Below are 13,909 nucleotides of genomic sequence, written 5' to 3'. Positions count from 1 at the left end.
GGTGGTGGACATAGGGATTGTTGTTGTTATTGATGACATTCATTTCAAAGGCCGCCATGTACAGACAGGCTAGACTGGGAGCAAAAGTACTCCCCATCGAAGTACCCTGGCATTGATGATATAGTTGGCCTTTAAACTCAAAAAAGTTTTCAGTCAATGCCAGGGATGCACACTCCATGATAAACGAGATGGGAGTGCAAGAGTCCCAATCTAGGGAATTGAGGGCCGCTTCTACAACAGTCAGAGTGTCTCCCTGGGGAATGTTTGTGTAGAGGGCCTCTATATCTAGGGTAATCAAGAAATCAATTTCTCCTGGGTCCTCTATAGATCCGATGATTCTGAGGATGTCAGTCGTGTCCCTTATGAAAGATGGTGTGTTTCTGACTAGGGGCTGTAAAAAATGGTCAACGAATTTGGACAAGGGTTCAAGTATTGAGCCAATTCCAGAGACAATAGGGCGCCCAGGAACCGGAACTGTACCTTTGTGTATTTTGGGCAAGGTATAGAAATACGGTATTTTGGGTTCTGTCGCAATCAAGAAGGCTGACTCACGTTGACTAATCCAACCGTTGGTAACAGCCTCATGTACTAATGTGGAGATGGCATTAGCGAGGCGTGGGGTTGGATCAAGTGTGATTGGAGCGTAGTATCTGTCATTGTTAAGTTGACGTCTACATTCTGTATCATAGTCAACTGTGGATTGTATTACAGTTGCCCCACCCTTGTCTGCTTGTTTGATAGTTATCGATTTATCTCCAGCAAGCGTGTTCGCAGTTTGTATTTCGATTTTGGAAAGGTTGTGGAAGGGAGAAGGAAGATTTTTGTACTTCACAAAGGTCTCTGAAATTCAGAGACCTTTGTGAAGTACAAAAATTGTTTCGCAAAATACGACTTCAGTCCTTCTTTCAGGACAAACCTAAAAACACAGAGGATGACTCGGGATTGAGGAATCCCTCTACCTTTACCCCACTCAATGCTATGGTCCCCGTGGAAGTGTTAACCTTTGAGAAAGCAGTATTAAAAGACCTAGCCTTAATACCTCTTCCTTCTCCCTTCCACAACCTTTCCAAAATCGAAATACAAACTGCGAACACGCTTGCTGGAGATAAATCGATAACTATCAAACAAGCAGACAAGGGTGGGGCAACTGTAATACAATCCACAGTTGACTATGATACAGAATGTAGACGTCAACTTAACAATGACAGATACTACGCTCCAATCACACTTGATCCAACCCCACGCCTCGCTAATGCCATCTCCACATTAGTACATGAGGCTGTTACCAACGGTTGGATTAGTCAACGTGAGTCAGCCTTCTTGATTGCGACAGAACCCAAAATACCGTATTTCTATACCTTGCCCAAAATACACAAAGGTACAGTTCCGGTTCCTGGGCGCCCTATTGTCTCTGGAATTGGCTCAATACTTGAACCCTTGTCCAAATTCGTTGACCATTTTTTACAGCCCCTAGTCAGAAACACACCATCTTTCATAAGGGACACGACTGACATCCTCAGAATCATCGGATCTATAGAGGACCCAGGAGAAATTGATTTCTTGATTACCCTAGATGTAGAGGCCCTCTACACAAACATTCCCCAGGGAGACACTCTGACTGTTGTAGAAGCGGCCCTCAATTCCCTAGATTGGGACTCTTGCACTCCCATCTCGTTTATCATGGAGTGTGCATCCCTGGCATTGACTGAAAACTTTTTTGAGTTTAAAGGCCAACTATATCATCAATGCCAGGGTACTTCGATGGGGAGTACTTTTGCTCCCAGTCTAGCCTGTCTGTACATGGCGGCCTTTGAAATGAATGTCATCAATAACAACAACAATCCCTATGTCCACCACCTGAAACTGTGGAAACGATTCATCGATGACATTTTAATCTTTTGGCATGGTACCATCGACACATGTATGGCTTTTATAGGTTGGATTAATCAACAAAACACCTTTCTGAATTTTTCTCACACCATTTCAGAAACCAATGTTGCATTTCTTGACCTTAACATTAGACTATCTGAGGGGGAGCTCTCCACGAGTCTATATAGGAAACCCACTGATCGTAATAGCTTACTCCTATATCAGAGCCACCATCCTAGGGCTCTCAAAGACAATCTGCCTTTTGGACAGTTCTTGCGCATTAGACGCAACTGCACATCCACCACTGACTATAGGAAAGAGTCCTCGATTCTAGCTACCAATTTAATGACTAGAGGTTACCCAACCAAAGTGATCAATAACTCTATGAAGAGAGCCAGAAATAACCCTAGGGAAGCACTACTAGAAGTCCACTCCAAACCACCAGTAGACTCAATTACATGTGTCACCTCTTACATAGCTACCTCAGTTCCAACTAAGAAGATCCTTTTGAAACATTGGAACATCTTGAATACAGGAGACTTAAGGATACCAAAACCTAGATTTGCATACACCAGAACCCGTAGCCTACGAGACATTTTGATCCATACGAGACCCAGGAGCCATGCTGATACGACACAAACCACTTTATGGGGTCTACCACCTGTGAAGGGACATTATCCCTGTGGTACTTGCACAGTTTGCAAGTACACAACACTGACCAAAGAAGTGACATTACGATCCAACTTCAAGTGGTGCATCCAAACACACACTAATTGTAACACTGGACAGTGTATCTACCTGATCACCTGCCCTTGTGGTCTACAATATATAGGGATGACCATGCGTCCGGTCAAAGTTCGCATCACCGAACATAGAAGTAACATTCGTTGCCAACGAGCCACTACGAGAATGTACAGACACTTTACAGAGACTCAACATTCCCCTGATTCCTTACACTGGATAGTATTGGAAGCCCACCAACATATTTCCAAACAATCCTTGTTCAGGATCGAACAGAGATGGGTACACAGATTAGCGAGCAACACTGATGGTTTGAATGACGATATCCCATGGAGTTCCATTTCTTAATCATCCAATATGTAACCCAATTCCAACAGTGCCATTACTTACTTGAACTATCGCACTATATGGAATAGAGGCTATCCACCAATAGTTGGCCTTCACGTTGGCACTACTTCATTGGGACTGTTTCCCTTTTTCCTACACAGACTTTCCACACTGCTGACGGCATTGGGATAACTAGCGTAGACTATTCCAACCTAGTCTGCGATGTTCTGTCGTCTTGGTATCTACCCTACAATAAACCATTAACCAATGTTTATTGTCTGCTAGTCTCTGTTACAACACACTCTCTTTACCGGCATACCTTACGACATCTCTTCACCAACATGTCCGCCAATGGCCTCTTTTGCCATGTCGTGCTTAGTACTCGGTATGTGAGGATTAGAACATCTCCCCTTTCCAACATGTCCGCCATAGTTTCTGGCGACATCACGTGACCCTATGACTCACGTGATTACTACGGTGACGCGCTACGTCCGCACCACACCCCCTTTCACGTTACGAATCAGGAAACTGTGGGTATATCTCTCCGAGTTATCCACTCCCGGTCACCACCCCGGTTCCTGGCGGTATTGGGTAGGTGTTACAGCGTAGCGTGAATTAACGCGGGTGAGTATACCTTTAGCTCCTGATTCCTGTTACTTCGTACTGCTCTCGAGAGCTACTTCTGGGCTCTCCTGGTGAGCTTCTCATCCGCCTGTAATTTGGCCGTACCCTCGGCCCCGATCAGACCGCTCGACACACTCCTTGCGGTGCGGCTCTTTTTCGGTGTTAGTGGGTTGCGCCATACACAGTTGAGTTCCCACCCAGCACCCCATCAGTGCCTCTGATTACCATACCACCACTGTCAGTTTTGGTTTGACTGATTGCCTGCCTTACTTGCGTCATGTACCAGGCTTCCCTAACCCCCCATTCCCTATTGTTTGACGCTTTCATTTCTACAGGACCCAACTGGTGTCCTCTAGTCACCGCCAGGACTGTTGCTAGCAATTTCTAGCAACCCACTAGGTGAGTTCGCAGCTGCAATCCCTTTGTCCATGAGTGTTGTATTATTCCTCACCTTTAATACAATATTTTTTTAAATATATGCTTTTAACTGCACACCCCTTTATTCTTTGATCTACACACTGGGTGTAAATACACACCATATGCGATAATGATTAAAGAGTTGATTTACCCTTATGCATCCAAACCTTAATAGCGTGGTTTTTTCACTTCGGTGATAATCCTTGTTGATATTTAGAAGAGTATTGTTTAGATTGTTATCTGGTATTATACTTTTTTCACCCTTGTCCGCAGGCAACGCACCTGAAGACGTGGTAGGTAGAATGCACCTCTCCACGTAGTGTAGATAGTTGCTTATGATCCTGAAGAAGTGCCTAGATCCTCCTGACACACGAGGCACGAAACATGTCGATCTATAGAGTAGAGCTTCATGACTAGACACCTTCTCTAGTACACTAGCCACTCTACACCATTTTAATCGGGTAGTTTACCTTCCGAATAAATTATTGATAAGGACTAACTGACCCGTTTTAACCTCACTCCTCCACACATCTACACACTTTAGGCCCCTCACCCCCATGCACCAACCGGCAGGAACAGAAGATCCCCGATAAAGAGCCCCGGTTCGGGTGCCCGTCAAGGATTGCAGCGCCGCCTTGACGAGGGGCAGAGCTCATATGATGAAGCATGACACCCAGCTTGCTGGGTGTGTGAGAGCTCTAGTTCAACCAAGGGAATTTCTCAAGTTACTACTAGGCCTTTCCGGTTCTGTATAATGGCATTGACGTCCTGAAACAAACTCTTCTATGCACCAGAGGAACTTTGTACCCAGTTTTGTTCTTGATTATTGGGGCCTGTACACTGGACCTCATTAAATAAGCCCGTTTGTCTTGTCCCTCCCTTTGCATCATCATAGCTTCATTGGTGGAAAGAGCTGATGTCTCTATTACTGACATTTGTTCTGCAGCAACCTACGCAAGGCAGTCCATATTTGTTGATCATTACAGATTAAGATTAGGCCAAGATTCTGAGCTGAAATTTGGAACAACTAATCAATTAATCAATCAAGGGGCTTATAAAGCACGCTACTCACCCATGAGGGTCCCAAGGCGCTGGAGGGGGAGGGGTGGCAGGTCTGGTTCAGTTGAAAAGCCAGGTCTTGCGGCTCTTCCTGAAGGTGTGCAGGTCCGGGGAGTGTCAGATATTTGCTGGGAGACCGTTCCAGGTATTGGTTGCGAGGTAGGAGAAGGCTTGTACACCAGCTCTGTTTCTGAGGATGCGGGGGTCTCTGCCAGGGCGAGGTCGGTGGAGCGGAGGTTCCTTTTGGGTACGTTGAAGGAGACTCTCTCGTTGAGGTATTTGGGTCCGATGTTGTGGAGGGCTTTGTAGGCATGGGTAAGAAGTTTGAAGGTCACTCTCTTCTCGACGGGGAGCCAGTGGAGGTCATGTGTTCGTGTCGTAGTGTCCCTAGGACGAGTCTTGCTGCGGCGTTCTGGATGGTTTGGAGCTTGTGCAGCAGGGTTCTGTTGATTCCGGTGTAGAGGGTGTTGCCGTAGTCCAGTTTGCTGGTTATGAGTGTGTGGGTGACGGTCTTTCTGCATCCGGTGGGTATCCATTTGAAGGTCTTACGGAGGATGCGAAGGCAGTTGAAGCTGGTGGAGGTGACGGAGTTGATCTGGCGGGTCATGGTGAGAAAGGAGTCCAGGATGATGCCGAGGTTCTTTGCGTGGTCTGTAGGGATGGGTGGGCTCCCGAGGGCAGGGGGCCACCAGGTGTTGTCCCAGGCCGAGTTGGAGGTTCCTAGGATGAGTACTTCGGTCTTCTCCGAGTTGAGCTTCAAGCAGCTGTATTTCATCCAGCGTGCGACATCCTTCATTCCTTCCTGGAAGCAGAGTCTGGTGTCTTCAGGGTTCTTCGTGAGAGAGAGGATGAGTTGGGTGTCGTTGGCGTATGAGACTATGCTGAGCCCGTGCTGTCTGACAATGGCGGCGAAGGGGCCATGCAGATGTTGAAGAGCGTGGGGCTGAGCGATGATCCTTAGGGTATTCCGCAGTTGATCTCTTTTGGTTCAGAGAGGAAGGGAGGGAGTAGGATCCTCTGGGTTCTGCAGGCGAGCAAGAATCGGATCCAGTTGAGGACGGTTCCTCGTATTCCCGCGTCGTGGAGTCTGGCTGAGAGCGAGCGGTGTGAGATGGTGTCGAAGGCTGGGGAGAGGTCCAGTAGTATGAGGGCCGTGGTGTGTCCTTGGTCGAGTAGCATGCGGATGTCATCCGTGGCGGCAAGAAGGGCGGTCTTGGTGCTGTGGTTGCTGCGGAATCCAGACTGGGAGGAGTCTAGGATGGAGTTCTCTTCGATGAAGGTGGTCAGCTGGGCGTTTACGAGTCTCTCAGTGACTTTGGCAGCGAAGGGGAGCTGGGAGATGGGTCAGTCGTTTTTGAGGTCTGTCGGGTCGGCCTCTTGAGGAGGGGCTTGACTTCCACTTGTTTCCAGTCGTCTGTGAAGATGCCGGATTTGAAAGAGGTGTTGATGGTCCGCCCTAGTTCGGGTACGATGGCGGCGGCGGCCCTGTGGTAGATGTGAGGAGGGCAGGGGTCCATGGGGGCTCCAGAGTGGGTGTTGTTCATGGTCACGGTGACTTGTTCCACCGTGGCGAGATTCCAGGTCATGATCTTCGGCCGGTTGTCCATGGTGGGGAGGCGGGTCGTGTCCGGTGTTTGTCCATTGAAGTTATCGTTGAGGGCCTTAATCATGAGATGGAAGTAGGAGCTGAGCTTGTTGCAGAGTTCCTGGGATGGTGTGACGTTTGTGGCTTCGCTGGGGGGTTTGGTGAATTCCTGTATGACGTTGAAAAGTTCTTTGGCGTTGGTAGCATTGGAGTGGATCTTGTTCTTGATGAAGGTCCGCTTGGTGTCCCTTATTTGCCGGTGGTATTCCTTTTAGGCATTCTTGTGGTTGTTCAGGTCTTCCGTGGTCTTATGGTTACGCCAGGTTTTCTCAAGGAGCCAGCAGGTGTGTCTGGCATCTTGGAGTTCGAAGGTTATCCAGGCGGCCTTCGGCGGGCGTCGTTGAGGGGGGCGGCGGAGGGGGCGAGCTTGTCAGCGCAGCTGGAGATTAAGCGGTGGAGTGCTTTGGCTGCGGAGTTGGCGTCAGTCGTGGCACTGGGGGGGTCTAGGCGAAGGGTGGTGTTGAGGTGTTCCTCTGTGATCTAGCTCCAGTTCCGTCGTGGAGGGCCCGGGGAGGTTTGGGTGCGGTGGTGGTATTGAAGGTGAAGTGTACGCAGTGGTGGTCTGTCCAGAGGGGCTGCGTGGTGTGGCTGAAGCGGATGCTTGTTCCTCCTGCGAAGATGGGGTCGAGGGTGTGTCCTGCTCTGTGTTTAGGGGTGGTGACGAGCTGCTTCAGTCCGAGGTTGGAGAGTCGAGGAGGGTGGTAGAGTCGGGGTTGTTGCGGTTTTAGAGGTCTCCGAGTAGAATGTAGTCTGTGGAGGTGATGGCGTGGGGTGCGACGAGGTCGGCGATGGTTGTGGCAGTCTGGGTGAGTGGTCCCGGGGGCCTGTAGGCGAGGGTGCCGCGCAGCGTGATACTGGGGCTGGTCTGGATCTGGAAGTGGAGGTGTTATGTGCTGGCGTGGGGGTCGCACGTGCTAGAGGTGGAGAGTCGGAGGGAGGTCTTGTGTGCGATGGCGAGGCCTCCTCCTGGGCGATGGGGGCGGTCCTTTCTCTGGATCTTGTAGCCGTCGGGGATGGCGGTGGCAATGTCGGGGCAGGAGGTGGCGTTGGTCCAAGTTTCCGTGAAGAAAGCGACGTCGGGCGATAGGGTGTCAATCAGGTCCCAGATCTCGGAGGCGAGTCTGTATAAGGAACGCACGTTGAGGAGGATGCAGGTCAGGGCTTTGGTGGAGCGTCATGGGTGCGTCGTTGATGGTGAAGGATTGTTGGCAGTGTCTGCAGGAGAACTGTCTGTAGGTGTTGTTAGGTGCGGCTCTTTGGCAGTTGGCGTGTCTTCCGTGGTTGATTGTGTGGAGGGAGGAAGAGTCATATTGGCGGGGCATCGGAGATCCAGGGTTCCTGGCGCTGGTCGCGGCCGGCTCGCGGACGGGCGCAGACGGGCATGCCTTAGGCGCGACAGCGGCGTGACCGCACAGCGCTCGCCATTAAGTAGGGGTGGGGGGAGTGAGGTGCAGCTGGGAGGCGGGGCGAGTTGCAGCGGGTACGGCGTGGGCAGAAAACGGAGGGCAGAATTACACAACAAGAAAAGTGAATGGGGCACACAGCGAGAAGTCAACAAAATAAGGGCAAGCAAAAGTGATTAAAATAAAATACACAATGACCACTACAGTGGAAAAGAATTACAATGGGAAGAGAATTACAGTGGAAAAGGAAATACGAAGGGCGCAATGCAGGGGAGAACAGAGAAAACAGTACCGGCAACAGGCACCAGCAAGGTGCGGTGTCGAACCCTGCCTGAGTGGGACAGCAGGCAGAGGACAGCATGGCAGAGCTGCGGGGGAAGAGCAGATCGCTGGCTGAGGGTCAGGGGTCTTGCTGGTGCTCCCCCGCAGGGGTCGCCATTAGGAGGGGAGGGGGAGGGAGGTGCAGTTGGGAGGCGGGAGCGGGCGCGGGAAACGGAGGGCAGAAATACACAACAAGAAAAGTGAATGGGGCACACAGCGAGAAGTCAACACAATAAGGGCAAGCAACAGGGATAAAATAATATACACAATGACCACTACAGCGGATAAGAATTACAATGGAAAGAGAATTACAGAGGAAAAGGAAATCCGAAGGGCGCAATGCAGGGGAGAACGGAGAAAACAGTACCAGCAACAGGCACCAGCAAGGTGCGGTCTTGGACCCTGCCTGGGTGGGACCGCTGGCAGAGGACAGCACGGCTGAACTGTGGGGGAAAAGCAGATCTCTGGCTGAGGGTCAAGGGTCTTGATCCTCTAATCTAGGTTTAAAAATGTTTTCATAAACTGCCTTAAATTGTAGAGTCATGTATTTTGCTTTATTAGATGTGTTTTACATGAAATCTGCCAACATTGTTTCTTTTTTTTGCGTTGCTTTGGTATTGCTGCAAATACTATATAAAGGGGTGAGGACTGAGATTAGGAGGTAATGTTTGGATTACTTACCGGCAATCTTCACTACTCCGATTACATGTTCCTCGTCCCTCTCATACGTTTTCACCCTTTCTTTTGTGAGAGGAGTGCTTTCAATATAACAAGATGTGTTAAGGTACCAGGTCCCTTTAAAAGTTTAAAGGGGTGATGCTTATACTAAGAAAAAGGGAGTGCTTGTAAGGGGTGCCTGGAGTGAGGTGCCGCTTCCCTACCGCAAATAGTAAGTAATGGGTTGCTTGAGGAATGTGAAAAGAGTAATGAAGAAATGAAGATTTTGGGTTTTCAGATTATGACCCTCTCCTGGTGTTCAGTTTTAAAGCTCATTACAGTTTTCCCACTCATCAGGTTGTTATTGCACTGGTGAAATGCCTGTGGGTGCCTGGGTCAGGAACACTGTAAAACCAGAAGGGAGAGGTTCTGGGCGTGCTATCACAAGAGATTAACATTAGCTTTAACATGCAAACACAATCCCTGCCATGCAAAGAATGTGTGGTGAAAGGAGCAGTGTTTTGTTTTCAGGGGTTCTCAGAGATATAAATAAGCTTAGGGAAACACAGTGGGGAGGGCACAGCAGCAGAGCAAAGAGGCAGGAGACTCTCTGCTTGCTCGGGAGGAGGAAGTGGTGTTGCCAATGGATACGTTTGCTGTGCAATATCCCCTGGGGAAAAAAAAAATCTAAAGAGTTCTGAGCAGGTTACATATAAACTGCCCCGCCCAGTGTTTAGGGGTGACAGACTGGGGACGGAGAGATGCCAGAGAGCGAACAGTTTGTGGAAGAGAGTTTGTTGAGTAGTAAGTGCACTCCTAATGGGGCAGATACGGAGAGTTAAAAAGTACAAGAGGAATAGGGGCTCGCTCAAACTTGTGGATGGTATGAAGTTGGTTGGTAGGGAACAAGGCTAAGGGGGAACTGAGACTACAATGCTGGCAAAGGGGGCAGCATACAGTGGCCAGGAGGGCACAGCTACAAAAGGATAGACATGACAATCATAGCGAAGGAGGTGACAGCAACAGGAAGGGTAGCAGGTGGAAGTAGTTGGGAAGGAGGGGCAATGGCAGCAAGTGCAGAGAACAACAGGGTGCAAAAAGGAAAAGGGGGGGGGTACATTTCAGGGGTTGATAGAATTGACATTAGTCATAATAGCTTCAAATGCTTAGATCAAGGTCAACCAGTGCAAGCTGATGGAAATGAAGGTCAGTCAAGATCAGGTCAATAGGAGGCTGGTCAGGAGAGCAAGAAAGTCATAAGTAAGGAAAGAGTGAGAAGCCAGTAGGGGATTTATAAGTCCCAAGGGATAAATATACCAGTATTAAAATGAGACAGAGACAGTGAAGGAGCTGTCAGAGGTAGAGGGATGCAAGGTGGGGAAGGTGGGTGATTTCTCAGTAAGGGAGGAATGGAAAATAGTAGGGCAGAGGTGATATGTAGGCAGTGGTGGCTGGCACAAATTAGGGGTGGTGGGAAAGGGGGTGGGAAGGAGGTAAGGGGGTTGTAAAACAAAAAAAGGAAAAAAACGTATCTCCTCCACGTCGGGCCGAAATAGGAAGCACATAGGCCCCCCTAAGCCAATCACAATGCTGCAATGCAGCGTTGTGATTGGTCTGAGCAACGTGGTTTGGCACTCAGACAGGCAGTGGGAGCCTGGGCATGTTCTCCACCCAGGCTGTTATACAGCATGGGTGGAGAACATAAAAAGTGTGCATGACTTGGTGGCCCAAGACGGCTGGCCAAACAATGATGCGCACTTAGAGTATGCCACCGCTCCTCCCCCTGTTCCTCTGTCATCAGAGCAGCCCCGCCTGCAAAGCTGCTGTAGCAGGACAAAATAAGTGGGGTGACGCTCCTTCACCTTAGCACAGGAGCCACCACTGTGTGTAGGGTAGAAAAGAGGGTAAAGTGCCAATCAGATGAAAAGAAAAATAGGGAGTGCTTTTGATGCAGAAGGGAGGGGAGAGTGTAGGGGACTAAGATGGCAGTCAAGGAATAACAGACTGCAGCTAAAGGCTTGCCAAGTAAGATGGCAACACTGGGGCTAAGAAAAAGATAATGAAGGAGAAGTAAAGAGCAACAAGGGCATATCAAAAAAAGAACAGAATGAGGATTTCATAGAGAAAATAAAGGAAATGGGAGGAAGGGAAATACAGAAGGGGGGGGTTCATGTAATGAGGGTGAAAGGATAGTGCTACGAGATCTAGTTTAGGACAGGGTCTATTTGAAGATGTTTAGATGTCTTAGGAGAGGAATCAAAGGCAGAAAAAAATCAGGGTAAAAAAGGAAACAGGGAGCATAGGCTGGGAAAGTTGAAATTGCTTGCACCAGGGCAGCTGGGTAAAGAGGAAGTGTGGGACTCTAATTCACCAACTGATGTAAGGTGGAAAGTGCCATGTTTGGGGAAGGAACTTGAGGTGATATGCTAAAAGAATTAAGTGAAAAGATTCTCAACCTACAATATTTCCCTTTCCCTATGTTTGCTCTCCTGCCAGGAGTAGGTTCAAGAAAGAGATGAGCACAACATGTGGATTCCTGGGTGGATCAGGAGAAGCTGCAAAGGCACTAGTTGGATAGAAGACACATGTGAAATGGAATCAATACTCATTATAATGATGTACATTCTGAGTTATAAGAGACCATATCTGCCTTCAGGACTCCCTAACAACTGGTGAACTTTAGGCACAGCAGAGGGCAGAGGGCAAGAAAAGTAGATCAAGGCAGTGGCAGTAACACTAAAGAGGATGAACATCAGGAGAGAAAAGGGACAATTGCTTACCATTTTCATGAACCTACTCGAATTGCACATAGTAGGTTGGTTGGGGAAAGGGTAAAAAAAATTACAAAGATCCAGTGCTGTAATGGATTTAGACAATGATTTCCTATTCCACTTTCTAGCCACACCATAAATTACTGTGGACCTAATTGTAAGCCATCAAAAAGCTACAAATTGTTTTGAAGCACAAAATATATAAGGAGATCGCTATGGGGCTGTTTGCATCAGCCCTTGTGGAGAATGGAAGTAGTGGCAAACTATCAAGATGAATTTTTGTTTGTGAGCTTGGTAGAGTCAACTGAATTTGAGAGGGAGGTTAATGCTTAAAAAGATCACTGCAATTAGACATGCTTTTCCTCTGAGGAGTGCAACTGGCCAGCATCATTGAGGTCATTCTTATAGAGTGAGTTAGATACAGTAGACAAAGAATGAAGGTCTCCCAAGGATAAGGTACAGAGATTCATCTCTTCAATGAATTAATGTCTGCTTGCTTATAATAGGATGTTTTGACAGGTGCAGACACTAACAGAACACCTACGTTTTGCAACCAGAATGATCACACTATGCAAGGCATTTTCTAAAACAATGGCAAGGGCCACGGTGGGACAGAAGCACAAGTCTCCCTATACTTGATTGTAAATGGGAATTAATGAGAATATGAGATTGTGGAGTGACATTCTGGAAACCTTCATTGGCATTTCATTGAGGAGCAAGGCGAGGGAGCCTCCTGCAATGCACTGAAGTTGTATTCTGATACTGTAGGGAGATTTGGTTTTAGGGCCTGCGTGAAGAGGAAGTGGTGTGCCATGCCGTGTCAGACTGATACTTTCTGGAGCTTCTTCGATTGTTAGTGGTAATGATCAGTTGAGGAATAAAAGCATTGTCTTATGGTTGTATGTTTACACTGTTGTAGATGTTTGGAAAAGGCATATAGCTAATGGGCTACACATGAGCTGGCCGACTGCATTAAAGCTGGAATGTTTGAAAAGGATCTTTTCTTTTGCAGCGTTATTTGTGGGAGGGTAAAAACGTAGCTACAGATTTTGAAGATTTGAAGAGGCATGACCAGTGGATTGAGAGGCAGATGGTGTATGATTGATAGGTGAAAAGGGTCAAAAGAAGATGGTAGGTAGTATACAACATATAATGGCACAATTGCAAATATAAACAATATATTACAAACAGTACGGAGTAATAGCTTAAGCAAGAATGTCCTAAGTAGCCAATAGACAGTGGGTATAGTAATTAATGTTGATTCATACAGTACATATATTCTTAAACGATAAATACTTTACACAACAAAGGTTAACCACACAATAAACACAGTAAGCAATGTATGCATTATTATATATTTAATCCAACCGTAAGTTACTTTTATAGTACTACTTACAATTAGGTATCTGAAGGGCCAGTTTTATGGGGTAGTGCAGAACAGTCCACTATCAGGCCCTGGATGGTACATTGAACACACCACTATTGAGTGAGCACCCACTGGCCAAAGACTTGAGCAATGGCTGGTTGGTAAGCCTGTAGCAGTACCAGATTACACAGGGCTCTATTCTCAAAAGTAATCTGAGACAAAATCCTAACTGTACAACTTTCGGCACTCACAAAAGGCATTTAGGAGTAGTAAAGTTAGGAATCCTAACTTTACTACTCTTAAATGCCTTTTGTGAATACCGAAAGTCGTAAAAGATAGGATTTTGTCTCAGATTACTTTTGTGAATTGGGCCCAACGTTCTAATCACCAACAAGTCTAAGTGTGGCTGTTACCCCGGGATGAAAACTGGAGAAGGTTAAGGATGTGAGTACCTGTAAAGGTTTTGAAGCAGTGCAGTGGTGTTGCTTCCTTGCTGATTTGGCATTATCAGAACAGTTTTAAAGTAAGGTCATGTAGATTGGAGGAAGGGGGAAAGCACAGGGAGCCAGATTCAGAACTTTCAGTCATACCACACACACAGAGTTTGATGTAGGCATGTAAACTGTAGTCACATTTGGGTTTGTTGACCATTTCGAGGTGTGACTTGGAAGTTTGGGGCATGGACAAAGCTAAAAGCAAGGACAAGGGG

General features: G+C 47.6%; 1 protein-coding gene across 1 annotated transcript in view; it reads right to left on the bottom strand.

Annotated features, from left to right (window-relative positions):
- Nucleotides 1–13,909, bottom strand: part of SPOP (speckle type BTB/POZ protein) — a 203,700-nt gene that overhangs the window by 143,913 nt on the left and 45,878 nt on the right. The window lies entirely within an intron of this gene.

The sequence above is a fragment of the Triturus cristatus genome, chromosome 3_2 (genome assembly GCF_964204655.1).
Source record: "Triturus cristatus chromosome 3_2, aTriCri1.1, whole genome shotgun sequence".
NCBI classification, from domain to species: Eukaryota; Metazoa; Chordata; class Amphibia; order Caudata; family Salamandridae; genus Triturus; species Triturus cristatus.
Note: the sequence above shows the minus strand (reverse complement) of the source record. Positions and strands in the feature narration are given on the sequence as shown.